The sequence below is a fragment of the Parasteatoda tepidariorum genome, chromosome 6 (genome assembly GCF_982258835.1).
Source record: "Parasteatoda tepidariorum strain Cologne lab strain chromosome 6, Ptep-v5.0, whole genome shotgun sequence".
Lineage (NCBI taxonomy): Eukaryota > Metazoa > Arthropoda > Arachnida > Araneae > Theridiidae > Parasteatoda > Parasteatoda tepidariorum.
The window spans coordinates 100,218,919-100,238,098 of NC_141760.1; positions in this window are offsets into that span (position 1 = coordinate 100,218,919).

The window sequence follows — 19,180 nt, forward strand, 5'->3', positions numbered from 1 at the left end:
GATGTAAAGCTAAATCGTCTCAGAATCTTCATGCTCACATACTTCATTCTAGCCTCTGTAACAAGATTAACACACCTTTTTACAGTCGGAGAGTGACAGGGAGAGTTTGATATTTCTTTGATGTGCATGGTGCCAGAATTCATCAGTGATTTAATATCAGTTCACTGATATTAAATAAGTTCAGTTTGGGGGAGGATACATCGCATAAAAATTTCTAGCAATGATTCCAAAGTAATTCGCTGCTTGAAAGTAATCTTCGGTCGTACAAAATCTGTTATTTGCTCAACAACTTCATGTTAACCAATAACATCCGCTGTACATTTTAAAATTAATTATACTCTGGGGCATTGTCAAGAAGACTTAGAAAATCACGATCCTGCTCCTTTGCCCAATTCCAGACTTTTTATTTTATTAAGTAATTTGACTTTTGTATGTTTTTGGCAAGGGGATAAATATCGGAGCGCAAGAGACGCTCGTGGCATTCAAAAAAAATCTTTTCATGTAGCTCTCCGCTAAACGGAGTTTTCACCTTTTTTTCTTCTTCCCCCCTGAGGTCGGAGCATGGCATTACCACCGCCATTTGCTGATGTTAGCGGATGCGTATTCAGTTTAAATATGAAACTGTCTATTTTTCTTTAAGAAGATCACCGCGCAAAGGATTCTATCTAAAATGACAGTGGTTGCAGCTTCCCTTTGTGGAAAATGATGAGATTCATCAGAATTCCTATTGACATGGCGTCATATCGGCTGTCATGGGTTTCGCTGGTTTGCAAAAGAAGATGACTATCCTACATCGTTTCCTTTTCGTCCTTATTCTACAACTTTTCACTGAAGTTATCCGGCGTTGATTGCTTTTTTTTTTGGGCTTGCGGACTCGTTCTGGCAGAACGAAGACCTCGAAAATAAAGAACTTTCAGCCTCTCCTATCCAATACCTTCTCCGTACGCTTGCTGTGTTTTGTCTTCCTGATGCTGAATTAAGTTATAATAGAATAAATATGAACTTTCCACTTCATCTGAACTCTGGACTTGTTCTTTAATTTTTAACTCTTTTGTGGACAATATATGGATTGTTTTCCTTTTTAGTACAGCTATCTGGACCAAGCCAAGGTATGATTTATTTACTTCAGAATTTTTTATCGGGTTAATTCAACGCTTTAAAATGTACTGCCACTAAACCTATTTATCATGTGCCTTCCTGTTTTTGGTATAAAATTGTTTTAAAGTAAACTCTTCTATTAGTATTCATTTATTAATACCCAGCAGTTACGAGTGTGGAGTAAGAATTAAATGCATTTTGTATGGTTTAATTTAACATGAGATTAACACTTTGATATAGAGTTTTTATTAAGCATATTTTTCATTATTTTGTGTTAAGTTAGGTCGAAATAAGTGAAAAATATTATATTTAACATTTTAATAATTTACGGTTGTGAAATATTGTTGTAAATGTATTTTTCTGTGTTGAAGGTAAAATGTTCCAAACCCAACTCAATTCTAAAAAAATAATTTCTCTAATTTGAAGTTATTTATATCTAAAAGAAGCAGTTATTCATCATTGAAATTTATATAATTTACTAAATTAATTATTGATACGTTTTTTAATATGAATGAAAAAAGTAATTTTTTAAACTACATTTTTTTATTTTTTAGTTCAAATATAATTTTGATAATGTGAAATATTTTTTAGTAACTCATAGACTGTTTTTTATAATTAAAAAAATACCAAAATACATTTAATGTATATATTATACATTTAATGAGAGCGTCAGAAAAAAAAATATATGAAAAAGGAACACCGCTGTCTCATCTGCGTCAAAGGAAGCGTAAAACTTAGTATAAAGTGCGCAAAATAAAATAAAAATAATTGTAAAAAAAATAAACCTCCTGAATTATTTTTGATCTGATGATCAGATTTTGGTGTGCAAATCTTATTGGTTTCAGTTCTTAACATTAAATATGTTAGATAAATAGTATAGATGACAAGTTACGTAATCAGACACAAAAGTGAACTCTTTTCTTCCATGTATTTAGATTCCTGACCCAAAATATGGAGAGTATAGCTGCAATCACTACTAAAAGAAATTCGAATCTGTTATAAAGCACTATTATTTCCCTAATTTAGACAGCTAGACAATTTTGACTTTTTATTTAGACAACATTGTTTAGTTAAATTCTGATTTGATTTTTTAAGTTTAAGAACATTGTACTGTTACGGTTGGGTATAGAATAAAAATGAAAAGTTGCAAAAAATGATAACAATTTAGATAGAAAAAAAAAACTAAAAAAAATTAATGGCCGGGTGAAACATATAGTTAGTACATTTTTTTTGAAGTGGTGTCGCAAAACTTTTATAACCCATGAGGAATAGTAAATTTTCTTCTTCAAAAAAACAAGTTCCAGAAGATAACAAGTATATTCTAAAAAAAACATACCTTCTTCTCCATAGAAGCTCTCTGAGTCTAGGATGAAACAAACAGAAAAAAACCTTGGCTAGTGAAAATGAATTAGTCCAGTTCTTTTTTTGAAAAAAATCTTTGTGGCTGGTCAGCGGATCATCTTAAAAGCTGGAGATTTATCAGGAAAATTCTTTAGTAGACATTAATCCGAGACAATGAAAAGGACAGCAGATTGACAACATGGCGGTAGATGAGTTAGTTACAGAGAACAAAACAACAAATAAAGATGGCGCAAGGAAGCCATTCTTCCAAAAAGCTTCTCCACCTCAGGGAGGTGGGAGCAAAAAAATATCAAAACTCCGTTAAGCGGAGGGCAGCAAATTACTTGACCATCAAAATATCGAAAGCATCTCGTCTTTCGCGCTCTTCCTTTTTATAAGATACAAAAACTTAAAGTTGAAGTTGTATTACATGTTGTGCAAGTTAAAGTTAAATTATCTAAAAATTACGAGTTGAGACGAAAAATTGATTATACGTTAACAGTTACGGTTGAGAAACACAACATACACGCGGAGATGAAAGATGCCGACAACCAGTGCGAATTCTCAGAAAAAAAAGGGTGGAATGTTCTCGAAAGAAAGGGGCTCTTCAAGGAGCTGGTAAGGAATTTTAGGGGGAGAATGTCCAAATTGCGCTACCGCTTAAGGGGCTAAAGAAAGATGATGAAATAAAAAAATGTATTACAAAATTATGAATTAAGTCAAAAGAATTAGTATTTTTGATTAAAAAAAACAGGATATTTAGAAAATTAGGCTGTGACCTAATGTCACAAACATAATGTAATATTTTCTGAAAAAGTTTAATGTCATATGGGTGGAAAGTAACACTTTGAGGGCCACTTTCACATTCATCAGATTTTGTTATACTAGAAACATTTTCTTCAACTGAAGTATCACATTTCTGTACAACAGAAAAACTTACATTGGTATTACATGCTGTCACCTCACTAATTTCAGATCGTGATTTTTTCTCAAAATAATTAAAAATTGCTAAATTCTTGTGTTAAAAATTGTTAAATCCTAAAGATCCAAGAACAGCAAATATATGTATATATTGGCACAGAAATATCCGCTATGCTACGATCTCAAAGTTTCGAGCTGGAATGAATAACTTCAACGAGCACAGTATCTGACTAACTCCACTGTACTCCGTTCCCCCTTTTATATAATTTTTCACCGAGTCTCCAAAATTCTCGAATTGTCTCAAAGACGACAGAACGTCTAGGATTCCAGAATCATCGCGTAAAGACCTCGCGAATGACAGCCAGTCACGAAAACTATACTGGCAGGACAGAAAGGAACCAGTCCATAACAGTATCACGCGAATTTGGTTTCAAAAGTACAACCCTATTATATGTAGTAAATGTTCTTTCAGTATTCTGAGAAATACCGTGAGAAAAAAAAGTAGGCATAAGGTTAATAAAAATACATAGTCTTAAAAAATAATAGCTCGCATAATTTCTACTAAAATTTTTATTTTTGCCATTTTGTCTGAGCTCAAGGGGGGTGTTTAAACCCCTAAACTCCTCCCTTGCGTACGCCACTGCTGCAATCTTGAAAAGTATGGTCCCCAAAGTTAAGGCTGAAGAGGTTCACCTTTTGCGTAATTCACTACATTTGGAGAACTTTTTAAGCGAATTGAAATTTTTTTATTCAGTACTTTACATAGTTATTAAAAACTAATTTCACAGAAGAAACAATTTTTGATATTTATATTTGTTTACTATTTTGTTTAATAGTAGTATAAAAAGTTTAGAAATCGTAAGCTATAAAATTTTTATATTGTTTCAAAGTTTGAAATTTAAAACGATAAAATGCAAAATTTGAATGAAATAGGTCTAATAGTTCTCCAAAAGTCAAGTTTTAAAAATTTGTATGCATAAAACTTGATTCTGTGATTTGACTTTCAGTCGTAACTTAAAATATCATTTGCACTAATTAATTATCATATTAAACGTTTAGGTCCTTGAACCATTAAATGTGAAAAATCGATTCAATAAAAAGATATTCAAGGAATTTACTTTTTTACTTTTTGTACAGATCCTTACAATCCTTACAATTTATAAATTTTTTATGTCCCATTTTTTTTTAATTAAAACTATTACAAAAATTTTTTTTAATGGTTTTCTGTTGTATATATATTTAAGTTTGAGGAATTTTTGAATACACTATGTTTTTTTTTTATTAGTAGACAGTAATTTAGAAATAGTCTTATCATAAACTTCCACTCAGTAAAATTATGATAAAGCTTTTACTAAATTACTGTTATAGTTTTTACCTTCACCTATTTCCTTAAAATAATTTGATAGCTTAGCATGCCTTGCCAATGCAACATTAAATAAATAAATAATTAAAATTATTTATTTTCTAATGGTACTGATATAAAGTAATTAATGGGCGATAACGTGTAATCCTTAATAGGCTGTGCAAAGAATGCTTTATTTTAAAATTAAGTATATACCTTTTTACTGTAATGTAATTTTATGCATATTATGTGAAGAAAGTTTTACAAAATTTTATCTAATTGCTATTTTTTTCCTTTTTTAAATAGAAAGCAGCAGCCTATCGTTTAAAGATATCGACTGCTCCTACCACCTGTGCGAAAAAAGATTCCAGTTATCATGACGCTCAAGACTGTGACGTGTTGGAAGGTGCCGTAAGTATCTGCAACAACTTTCTTTCTTAGAAATAAAATCACGGCGCAGTTTTTGTAAATAATTACTTTTACAGAATTTCTTTTTTAAAAAAAAATTATACTTAAGAATTAAGTGGATCCGATAAAATATTTTTTTCTTCTTAATTTTAAAATTATTTACGTACAATGCGCAAAAAAAAAAAAAAAGAGCTGGACTACCCTGAATAACTTTTAATCTAATGATCGGTGTTGCGACATCAATGGGCAGTTAGTTTAAATAATTCTTTTAACACGGATGGCAACTCTTGTAATTGCAATATTCTAACTCAGGCTGGTTGCTAGGCAACTTAGCTTTTACCGCGATTGTATTCTTTTTGTTGATGCGTTAGCGGAGTAGCACAGTAGTGAGTGAAAGTGTTAACTCACATAAAGAAACTTGAAGATTTAAACATTTCTTTATTCCATACAGTACCATCTCGATACAGCGTACAACTGAAGATATTTAAACATAAATACATCTTAACAAAAATGTTGGTACGTCACCAGAAACAACAACACAGTGACGTGACATAGTGAAGAGACAAGACAAGAACTAAGACAAGATCCCATGCTTACAACAATGCATGGCTTATATACAGATTCCATAATTATATGCACGGATGACGTCACTTACGTTATCTGAAAAGAAAATGTCTGTTGCCACCACACGACCGAAACTTAATTCTGTTAACTTAATGTATTCAGAGGAGTAACAAACCACTCCAACATACGGCCCCACGGTCGTGTGATCTATATCAGAGAAAAATATATTATTCACAATTTCTTTAAATTTATTACCCATTAATGGTTTTGTTAGGAAATCTGCTAAGTTATTCTTAGAATGAATAAAAGCTAATTCTACTAGATTTTCTTCAATAAGTTGTCGAATAAATTTATATCGAATATCTATATGTTTTGTCTTAAAATTTTCACAATTATTTCTAGAGAAATGTATAGCAGCCTGATTACCACAAAACACTTTTGGTACAATTTTGTCAGGCAGAAGACTAAGTTCATTAATTACTCTAGAAAACCAAACTGTTTCTTTCATACTTTCACATAAGGCAACAAATTCAGATTCCATTGAGCTAAGGGCAATACATTTTTGTTTACTTGAACGCCAGCTAAAAACTACATCTCCAAATTTTATTAAATATCCACTAGTTGAATGGCGATTACTTAAACTACAGCCCCAATTAGCATCAGAAAAACAAATTAAATTTAAATTATTAGCTTTACTTAAATTAATTTTGTAATCCTTAGTGTTAAATACATAATTCATTATATCAACCACGATTTTCCAATGTTCGAACGTATAACCATTTGAAAATTGAGACATCAAATTTACTGAAAAACTAATATCAGGTCTCGTACGATCAGCTAAAAAGGTTAAACAGCCGATTAATGTTCGATATGGAAATCGTTTCATTAAGTCGTCTTCAACAATATCACTTTCATTTATTTTTTCAAGAAGTTTACATCCGAGTTTTATCGGAAGACTAACATTAGACTTTGGAAGTTCTTTAAATTTTATCCTTAATTTCTCAATATACGTATTTTGATGCATTAATAAAGCACCATTGTTCGTATCAAAATTTACACCTAACAAATATTTTACCTGACCTAATTCAGTTAATTCTAATTTACTTTTAATTAGTGAAATAGCATTATTAACATCAATTTGTGTTTTACCAAAAATTACAATATCATCAACATACACAATTAAAATAATATTCTTACGTTTATAAACACAATTTAACCATTTTAATTTCTCAAATTCTAAATCTTTAAATATACTATCAAGTTCAAAGTTCCAATATCGACTACTTTGATGTAGCCCGTATAAGGATTTATGCAATAAATAAACTTTACCTTCATGACCTTTAACAATATATCCTGGAGGTTGTTTAACATATACAGGTTCCGATAAATTCCCATACAAGTATGCAGACTTTACATCGACTTGATAATAACACCAGTTTAACATTGATACTAATAAAATAAATAACAATTTAATAATTGAAAAGTTAACAACAGGAGAAAATGTTTCTCCATAATCAATACCTGCTCTTTGTTTAAAACCCAAAGCAACAAGTCTAGCTTTGTATTTCTTAGGTTTATTATTTTCATCACGTTTAACAGTGTAAACCCATTTAGTGCCTATCACTTCAGTGTTTTTAGGAAGATCTACTAACTCCCACACTTTGCGTTTTTCAATCATTTTGAGTTCTTCACTCATAGCAAAATCCCATTTTTCTCTATCTTTGCAAATTTGTGTATCCTCAAAAGTTTTGGGAAATTCAGAAAAATGACACTCGTATTCGAAATCTTCATTTGAATTTAAATCTTCCTCACTACTTGAACTTTTAGTTACGTTATTAGGATGTTTACTTTTTGCTTTAAATGAAAATTTCTCAGGTTCAAAAGAGAGTTTGTTTTTCTCACAATACTTTTTAACATCATTTAAAGATCTAAGTCTTAGTTTACTTGAAGGAGGATAATAAAATACATCTATTCTTTTACTTTTAGTTCGTGGACATTCTTTCCTTTCCCACTTTTCGATATCAATAGGACTTACTTTATCTAACGCAGTTTTATCATTACTAGATTCATTATCAAAGTTATCTAGCTCGTTTCTCAAATTTAGGTTGAATTTAACATATTCAAATGATTTATTTTTCCCAAATAAAGTTTCTACACCCTTTTTGGTTTCATCAATACTAACATGAATTGTTTCAATTACTTTCCTATCGTTCGGAATAAAAATTCTGTACCCTTTGGTTCGTACAGCATATCCTACAACAATTCCAAGTTTAGCTCTAGGTTGAAGTTTATTTAGATTAATTTTGGGAATATGTACATAAGCTAGTGATCCAAAAATTTTAAAGTGTCTTACTGAAGGTTTAAAACCTGACCATATTTCAATTGGACTTAAATGATTAGTTAGTTTATGCTCGCATCTGTTTTTGGTATGCACGAAAGCTAACAAAGCTTCCCCCCAAAATTTGGGTTGTAACCCACTATCATGTAACATTGCTCTTACCGCGTCCATTGCACTTCTATTAAACTTTTCTGCTATCCCGTTCATTTCTGGAGTATATACATTAGTCCTTTCTATTCTAATTCCGAGATTGCTTAAGAACTTTTCAAATTCTTTATGGCAAAACTCTAGCCCGTTATCAGTTCTGACACATTTTAACTTAAGATTAGTTTCCCTTTCACACTTAGCTAAATATTTCTTAAAACATTCGAAAACTTCGGTTTTACTTTTTATAACATATACATCAACTTTACGAGAAAAATCATCAATACAAGATAAGAAATATTTGTTACCACCTAAAGAGTTTACGGGAGAAGGTCCCCATAAATCACAATGCACTCTTTCTAAACAAGTTTTAGTAGTTCTATGATAAATACGATTTCGTTTTAAAGATACCCTAGTCGATTTGGCAATTTTACAACTAGTACAATTTTCGTTTTTACTTTTACTTAAGTTTTCAATGCCTTTTACTACATTATTTTTACTCATACTTTGAATTAATGGCATATTCACATGACAGAATCGTCTGTGTACAATATCTAAATTTAAAGTTGAAATTAAAGCTATATTCTTACTATCAATACTTTCGTTAAGTTTATCTTTAAATTTTGTTGGATATCCATTCAAAACATATAATTTATCTTTTCTGTTTACAGTAAACATATAATTATAAAATTTATCAAAAATTACCATTTTATTGCGGCCCCATTCAACATAGTTACCAGCAATATCAATTTTCGCTCCACTAATCAAATTACGCCTCATGTTGGGCACATATAGAACATTTTTTAAAGTAATTTCCACCTTACCTTTAATGTCCAATATAGTAAAGTCAATATCTCCGACACCAATGGCAATGGTTGAGCTATTTATGTCACCAACTAGAACTTCTGTCGGTGTAATCTCTTTATACCAGGAAAACCATTCTCTTTCTCTACAGATGTGAGATGTTGCTGCAGTATCTACTAGAAATTCTCCTATGAATTGATTAGTATCAGACGATTCCACACACATAGATTCCAATTTTTCATTCAGGCTTGAATAGTCCTTTTCACATAAAAAAACTTTCTTTTGACGTTGCACATTCACTTTCTTGTAGCATTTATCCTCAGTGTGACCCAATTTTTCACAGAACTTACATACTACAGAACGACGAGGATTTGTTACTTCGGTTTTCTTGTTACGGTCCAGACTGCTTCCACTGAAGTTTTTCTTATTCTCTGCTTGTCTTTTATAATCACCCTTTTGAACTTTAGTTGAATAAGCATCATTCACAAACGTAATTTTATTTTCGTCTTTTTGTTTCAGTTCAATCCTTCCAGATTCCGTAATTAGTTGCTTAGTAATTGAATCGATCGTAAATTCTTCATCTTTTACTCTGTAAAGAATCTGTACCAAATTATCATATTCAGAAGGCAGATATCTTATCAGCTGAAAACACACTAATATTGAAGGCAATTTAAATCCAGCATCCTCAATTTGTTTATTCTTCTCCAACATTCTTTTGCTATATATTCCGATCGTTTCTTCGTCGGGTGAAAATCTTGTGCTAAAGAAATCATCGACTAAACCAGCCAGACGAGCTCTCGACGTAGGTTCAAAGTTTACTTTCAGCGTTTCCCAAGCTGTCTTCCCGTCTTCGGTATCAGCAATCAGGGATTGGTATTTTCGCTCGATTCCCATGTAAATTGTCGTATAGGCTCGTTGTTTTCGTAGAAGATAGGCCAATTTGTCTCTTTCAGCTGCTGTATCATCAAGTGGTATTTCTTTTCCAGTTATAAAGTCCCAGCATCCTTTTTCCATCAACAAAACTTTCATGTCAATTTTCCAGCTTCCATAATTAAAATCTCCGAGCTTTGGAAAGGCAAAAACTGTTCCATCAGTAGACTCAGCCATATTGAAAATTGAAGACTTATTTCCACTTTTCACTCCTTATTAGTCTATTTATTCCATGTTCCAGACTAAAAGTTTGCGGGTTCGAAGGCCCATAACCAACTGTTGATGCGTTAGCGGAGTAGCACAGTAGTGAGTGAAAGTGTTAACTCACATAAAGAAACTTGAAGATTTAAACATTTCTTTATTCCATACAGTACCATCTCGATACAGCGTACAACTGAAGATATTTAAACATAAATACATCTTAACAAAAATGTTGGTACGTCACCAGAAACAACAACACAGTGACGTGACATAGTGAAGAGACAAGACAAGAACTAAGACAAGATCCCATGCTTACAACAATGCATGGCTTATATACAGATTCCATAATTATATGCACGGATGACGTCACTTACGTTATCTGAAAAGAAAATGTCTGTTGCCACCACACGACCGAAACTTAATTCTGTTAACTTAATGTATTCAGAGGAGTAACAAACCACTCCAACACTTTTATTTTCACTGACGTACACAGACGATAAACAAAAAAACATTAATACCAAGAAAAAGTCGTCTGGTTGCCCAGCAACCAGCCAGAGTTAGAATATTACAATTACAAGAGTTGCCATCCGTGTTAGAAGAATTATTTAAATTAACTGTTCAATGATGTTGCAAGAATCGGATCTTCACGTTCTAGGACTCATTCTTAATGGTTTTCGGAGTGACCTCAAATATGCTAACTAATTTTAGTACAGATGATATTTTAAGTTGCAAGATCAGACACAAAAGTCAACTTTCTCTGAATATATAGATTCTTTTTTCGAGGGATTAGAGTTTTTGACTCCAAAAATGTAAGGAATAGTCACAATCTGGGAAACATGGACACAATAGTTTGGTCAGGAGAGTGGTCCAAAGTTTGAATGTCTTAATGTTAATTTTACTTTTTTGCGTATTCCACCGTATCTCAAGAACTTTTTAAGCAAATCGAAAAAACATTGCACATTTTAAAGTATCTAATTTTACATGGCTAAATGCAAAATTTGAGTAAAAGTGGTCGAATAGTTCTGAGAAATCGAGTTTTTAAAACGTCAAGCATTTAAAATTCGATTTCACAGGAACTATTCAACCGATTTCGCTTATCAATTTCGTCTGCACCAATCAATTAGCGTATTTGAAGTCACTCCCTCAAATCATTAAGAATGAGTTTTAGAATATGAGAATCTGATCATAACGACGTCAAGCATTTAAAATTCGATTTCACAGGAACTATTCAACCGATTTCGCTTATCAATTTCGTCTGCACCAATCAATTAGCGTATTTGAAGTCACTCCCTCAAATCATTAAGAATGAGTTTTAGAATATGAGAATCTGATCATAACGACGTCAAGCATTTAAAATTCGATTTCTCAGGAACTATTCAACCAATTTCGCGTATCAATTTCGTCTGCACTAATTAATTAGCGTATTTGAAGTCACTCCCCCAAATCATTGAGAATGAGTCCTAAAACATGAAGATCTGACCATTAGATCAAAAGTTATACAGGGTGGTTCGTTTCTTTTTCTTTTGGCGCACTGTACAGGAGCTAAGAAAAACGATGTCTTCTTACATAGCTTTCAATGAAGGCATTCTAACGTACTAATATGCACGCCTAAATGTTTTTAAATAAACAATTTAATGATGCACATTAATCAACGATACAGTTGAAAATCGTTTGCGTCCAAAGTAAAAAAAAAAACTTTTTTCGTTAAATGTATGAAAGATTCGAAAGATATGTTTCTGAGATTTAAGTCAGTATAGCAATAGAACGTTTAGTTTGATCTTCTCAAGACTTTCTTAAAATAGTTTGAATTTTGAGATAATTTGAAACCAGTTTCTCATAAAAAGAACAGACGCCATATATTTCGAAAATACTGATAAGCATTTAATAAAGGTTGAAGAAGCTATATTATCGCCATTTTTTAGGAGCTACAAGATGGAACTTTCTCACAAAATATAATTTCTCAACTTTTCGCAAAGTTTTTTTACATAATTATTTTATTTTGAACACTTACGTAGATTTGTTCAAAATTTCCTATTGTTTCATCTGGTAATTCATAAGAACACGCTCAGAAAAATTTTTCTGAAAAAGCAGTAACGGAAAGACAGCAGTAATCCTTTTAAATAAAAGAAAAAAAACTATTTTTCAAAATCTGTTGACCTATTTTGCTTTTATATGTAAAAAAAAAAAAAAAAAAAATCATGGCATTATAACGCTAGAGTTAATTTATTTAGACTTTAAGCTTCTAAGTTTTTTTAATCATTAACAAGTTTTACTTTAAAATAAATAACTAGAATCCCTCTCAAAAAATTATTTTTATTCAGAGATTGTACATTTTGTGTCTATTTCTTTTCTATTTAAATTGTAATCAGCTCAAATGATTTAGCATATCTGAAGTGAACTGAGCTATGAAAATTTTATTTAGAGCACTAAAATCCAATAACATCAAAAGTTATGCAGGGTACATATTTTTGCATACTGCGCAATACTTTACAAAGATTTAAATATTCTCTTTTTTAAATATTTAATAATGTAATTTATAAAACATTTTATTGTCTTTTTAGGTAATCCATTATTGCACAATTACGGAGAAAAGAAACAAGAACGGAGACTTTTTTTTTCCGGAGAACAAGTTGCTCAAATAAAAACTTTCCAGAATAATACAGAAAAAAAAACTTCAACTGATAATGAGGCAATTATATTATTAAACAGTTTATATTGTTATGCAATAACCGAAAAATGCATGTGAGTTTCAATATATACAATAATGAAGTAGAACTGATGTAGGGATTATTTCTTATTTTGAAATTATTAAATAAATTTAAATTTAATAAAATCCTTTCCTAATACTTGAGCGCAGATCGTCTGGGTATCAAACCGTGGGAGTCATCCCCTCTGCAAAGGATCAAAATTCTGATGGCATGTCTGCGAATCTTTCTCAGGAATGTTTCTCAGACCGTTGCCAATGGGATACCTGCAAGTGACGTAGTATGGGTATCTCGATCCTTACTGTTTACTGAAACATGGCTTTGTTTTCGTTAGCAACTGTTCTTTCCATTCTGTTTCGAGTAAGCCTACCCTGTCAAATATCAATTCTCTTAAGTGAGATAATCTATATTCTTTCACAAAGACTTTTCCTAAAGATTTCAATTCTTTCACTTCTATTTCCCATTTAACACAAAGACAGGCATAAAGCCATGTAGAGCACAAACAAACTAAATATGCATCGAAGTTGCCAGGTATACGAAACAAAAGTATATCACGGTTACAATAAAATACATAAACAAATAAATCCAATAATAAATCTAAGCTAAGTAAAAGATGTAGACAAGAAAGAATTATATTTCAACAAATTTGGGTTGCGAAACGGCACTGTATTTAATTAATTGGGGTATACTATAGCCTACGTCACAGATCGTGTTATTCCTACTAAATTTAACTAGTAAACAGCATTTTCTGCGAACCTGATTTCTAGCAACAAGTAAAAGCATCAAACGAAGTGTCTTGTTATAAGTCGCTACTCGCCAGGTTGGAATTGTATTAGTCTAGTTCCTTTGGAAATAATTTATATTGTTGTTTTACCGAAGTTTATGAATTTAGTAAGCATATTTAAAACTCAGTTTATTAATTAAACTAAAAGGTAAATGTTATTCCTAGTAAGTGGAAGTAGTTGTGCTTTTTTCATATTATACCCAATTAACGTGTTTGATTATTTTGAAAACTTTGTTTCTGATCTGGGGGGGATGTATTTACATATGGTGATTTTATCGTAGGTATAAATAATAATTCCTTTAATCTGAATGGCACTGATTGATTGAAAGTAGGGTTTAATGGTACGAAGTCTAAATATATAATAAGGACAGGCTGCGCAAAACAATACGGTATAACAGTTTAAAAGCTAAGGTCAAAGCGCTTACAGCATTTTTATTGTACAATTTTTATTGATAAAACGGCACAAGCTTATAAAATCAGATAAAAGGTGTAAATAAAATCAGATAAAAGGGTATGAATACCATATAAAATACAATGAGTAAAATGATACGAAGGTGATACGATGTTTGCAAACTGAGTAAAATTGTATCCAAATATTGTTAATAATACCAACAACACGTAAAAATGCAAAAATATTAGGATGATAAATGCCATTCAATAAATCTTGCTTTCATAAAATTGAACTCCCAAAAAAGGTAAAACGTTGTTGGTTAAAACATGGGCAAATTATTAAAATGTGGTGAATTGAGAGCGGAACATTACAAGTATGGCATTGAGGAGAAGGTTCTCCAAATAGCAAATGAAGGTGTGTTAACCGGGTGTGACCTATTTGCAGACGGGTAAGTTTAACGCCTGCACTACGCAAGTGCAGCACAGGCAACTTATCCAAATCTGTTTCAATATTATGGAGTTCATTGAAAGTTTGGAGGTCCCAACTTTGTTGCCATAAAGATGTAATAAATCGTTGACCATGCAGCTTAACATCAGAGAAAGGCACAGATAATGACAGGAGAGCAGTGGCAAATCGAACACCAGAGTCAGCTATGCCGTTTCCTGGTATGCCAACGTGACTCGGCACCCAACAGAACAACACATGAAACCCATTTTTACGAAGAGTGATCAACAAAATAAAACGTAAAATTGGATGGTTATTGTTGTTAAAATTATCTGACTAGCGCAAAACGCTCATACTATCGGAGTAAATACAATATCTCCGTGTAGAGCATGTAGAAATCAGTCTTAGTGCTAAAAGGATGGCGACAGCTTCAGCGTAAAGACGGAGCAAATATCTGAGATTTTATAGCTATAGGTATCATCAGCGATGACGACACCGCAGTCAACATATCCAGCAGATTTTGAGCCGTCAGTCAAAATAGGTATCTATTCAGAATATTGATTACGATGTTCAATGAAGAGTTGGTGGAAAATGCAGGATGCAACAATGGCTTTACTGAATAACATAAATGGGGTAATGTTGATGGATATGGGGAAATGATATGGTGAGATGGTCCATGGTGGTATAAGAAAGTGATCTACTGATTGCGAAGGCAATTCGAATGCTTGAATGAGTGAGCGCGTGCGAGTATGAAATGGGCGAGTATATGATGGTCTAGCAACATACAGTCGCTGAAGGCTTGATGAAATAACACCATGCTTTAATGGATGAGACTTAAGAGGACATGATGCGAAAATAATAAGTGAGAGACATCTGCATGCAACGTAAGTCTAATGGCAGTTGATAGCAAACAACATATAAACTTTCGACTGGAGAAGTACGAAATGCGCTAGAACATATGCGTAAATCAGTATGATGTACTGCGTCTAAGGCTCGTAGGCTAGAAGCGGTTGCAGTACCATAGACTGGACCTGCATAATCCAGCCTCGATAGTATCAGGGCTTGATAAATACGTAAGAGTGCTAGACGATCAGCTCCCTAGAACGTATTTGACTGAACACGCAATATATTCAGTTTCTGTTCACGTCGTTTGCGCAATTGCACTATATTAGAACGAAAAGTTAACTTAGAATCGAAAATAATGCCTAAAATTTTTGTTTGAGGTACAACAGGGATAGCAATGTTATGAATGGAGATGACGGGATCATTATGCAGGGTGCGTTTCCGGCAGAAATGGATGCATGAACTTTTAGAAGGTGAGAGGATATGGCCATTGTGATCACACCAGTCTAAAATCTTGTTCACGGCTAATTGCAGTTGCCTTTCGATAACTCTCATGTCGGATCCTGAACAAGAGATATGCAGATCGTCAACATAGAGAGAGCCAGAGACAGCAGCTGGTAATATGGTTAAAACTAGTGAAATATGAAGGATGAATAATGTGACGCTTAAAAAGCTGTTGTTGTGGGACGCTTTCTGCCTGACTATAAAGGTCAGAAAAGGTAGATCCAAGTTTAACACGAAAATATCGTCTAATTAGGAAATTTTTTATAAAAATCGGCAAATGACCACAAAGACCCAAATCAAACAGCTCCTTCAGAATTCTATATCGCCAAGTCAATCATATGCTTTCTCGACATCAAAGAAGATAGAGATTAGATGATTACGCCATACAAAAGCTTACGGATTCGAGATTCTAGTTCGGTAATATTATCTATTGTTAATCTTCCTTCACGAAAACCTCTTTGAAAATTAGGAATTAGACGCTTCTTTTCCAGGTAATATACAAGGCGTGCGTTAATCATGTGATCAAATATTTTTTCCAAACAGCTGGTTAAGGCTATGAGACGATAGCTGACCGAGTCTTTGGGATCCTTGACTGGTTTCAAAATGGGAATCACAATAGCCTCACTCCATTTAGTAGGGTACGTCTGTTCCGTCCAAATTCTGTTAAAGAGAACAAGGACATTTGACAAGGACGCAGTATCTAAATGGTGGAGCATGCGATATGTAAGGCCATCCAGACCAGGACTAGTATTTGAAACTGATGATAATGTGAGTTGTACCTCTATAAAAGTAAAATCAAGGTTATATGAAGATGATCTGCGAGTGTGAAAATGATTTGGCGTTCGGCATTGCGCTTTTGATTTCGGAAAACTGAACTATAATTTTCCGGAGTGGAGATAGAAGCAAATGTCTCACCAAGCATACATCGGTAGCATACATATGTCTTATTTCATACATCAGTAGGAGCAGAATAGGTAGTATAGTTCTTTTCAAATATCGGGAAATGAAATTCACGGTATATGCCATTTGCTTTCTTGACTCTCGACCAGACATGTCTGGGAGATGTTTTAGATGATATGGATGTGACATACCACTTCCATGACTCCTTTTGACTTATGCTCCGAACCTTGCGAGCAAACGTCTTGGCCCGTTTGAAAGCCAAAAGGTTTGTGGTGGAAGGGGTTCGACGGAAGATGTTCCAGAGTCGTTTTTACTCCTTGTAAGCCGAGGAACATTCACAATTCCAACCAGGCTTGCGTAAACGGAGAACATAGCTCGACGTCTTTGGGATATTATCTTCTGCAAATCGGATAATGACAGAGGTTACAGTATTAACAGCGGCAGTATTTATATTGGCATGAGTAACCATTGTATTGTTTATCTGAGCAAGTTGAGCGAATAAAGGCCAGTCAGCGTGATGATATATGAATACTGAGGGTCTTGTACTCATGGGAACTGTAGCAGAATATGATAGAATGAGAGGAAAATGATCACTGTTGTGTGAAGACAATCGCTGACAGAAAAGTTTATGAAGAGCATGAGAACTGGTGAACATAAAGCTGAATCAATGGAGTGAAAGGTTAGTGTTAAAGTATGAAAATAAGTTTCTTCTCCTTGATTTAGCAAACAGAGATTATAGTCCTGTATAAGTCACTCTATTTTACGACCCCGATCATTGGAAGCGGAACTACCCCAAAATTCACCGTGACCATTAAAATCTCCGGGTAAAATAAAAGGTGAAGGTAACTGGACAATCAATGAATTTAATTCTGTTTGAGAAACAGGTAGATAAACCGAAAAGGTGAGGAGTATATTAACGTGAATTTGAACAACAGTAGTTTGTCATGAAGTTGGGAATGAAAGGAGAGTAGATGGTAAAATGTTTGAAGTTAAGGTTACAACACTGCCATGAGGATGATTTCCATCATAAAAGTCATGTCGGGAGCAAGAGTAATTTTGTAATTTAAAAACAGCAGATGACTTCAAATGGGTTTCCTGCAAAGCAGCACATGCAGGTTGATATTTAGAAATAATAATTTTTAAATTAGATAGTTTATTTTGTAACCCATGACAGTCCCATGAAATAAAACAGGTGGGCATTATGAAGTAGATAGAGATTGCATTAGAACGTCATCAGTTGTTGGACAGTGAAGTATGCATTCTTAATCTTCATCGGAAGGATGCAAAGTCCACTCATAGCCAATGTCCATCGTCTTCAAAACAGAAGAGGCGGATTCATTGACATATTGGTTGTACTTAGGATTTTTTTTCCTTTCTAGAATGACCCGGTTTTTGAGTCAGTGGTAGTATTGTTGTTGAGCTCTGTTTTGGCAAAGGCCGGACTGTTTCAGATTTATCAGTTTTAGGTGCTTTGGTGGGAGGAGAAGCTGTTCTATTAGTAGATGTAGATGGAGAATTGAATTTAAAGCTAGGTTTTTGACTGGTGGGCTGAATCTGATGATGACTTATAGAGGGGAAAAGTGAAAAATCCTATTTGAGTACTCGTAGAACTTTAAGAGGCTTTAGTAGCCGTAGAATAGGACACACCCGGACGAGAAGTACGAGTGGTGACTATTCGGTGGGCTTCCCTGAAAGTTAAGTTTTGCAACACTTTGTATTTATTTTTCTTGGGATCATTTCGGACAATTTCTGGAGTACGCAGCATGAGCTCCCTTACAGTTAATGCAAAGGGCAGGCAACTCACAGAACTATGGGCAAAACCAGAGCAATGAACACAAATAGGCTTTCTTCGACAAGATTGTTTGGAGTGACCAAACCTTTGGCACTGAAAGCACCATAATGGGTTTGGTACATAAGGTCGAAAAAGGCAGTTATGCCAGGCAAGCTTTACACAAGTTGGTGATTTTGCAGTGTCAAATGTGAGGATCAGATGTTTCGTAGGGATGCGTTTACCATCCCTGCGTAGGGATGCGTTTACCATCCCTGCGTAGGGATGCGTTTACCATCCCTGCCCTTGATCCTTCTGGCAGCAGTAACGTGTTGATCTTTTAATTCTTCCACTCTCGTTTCCTCTGTATCATCGATAGATTCAGATGTAATGTTTAGATTCAGATGATATGTTCAGATTCAGATGTTTAGTGATTTATGGAGGTTACAGTTACAGAAAATGAACACATAGTCGTGCACAAGATGGTAGCCTGTTGCTTGGAGGTAACTTGAACCAAGAGAACCAAGAGAGTGTGATTTTTCATTGGAGCCTACTTCTCCTAAAACCGAAATGAGAGCTTTGTGGATCAAAAAGGGGGATACTTTAGTAAACGAAATATTCGGAACAGTGAGATTAGTCAAATTTATTGGGAAGTATTGAACTAGTCACATGGTGCGAGAGATGTTCCGCTTTTTTTGCTTTAGTGTGCGAAACTGAACACCTTTCCATTTTCAGCCATAGAAAATTTTA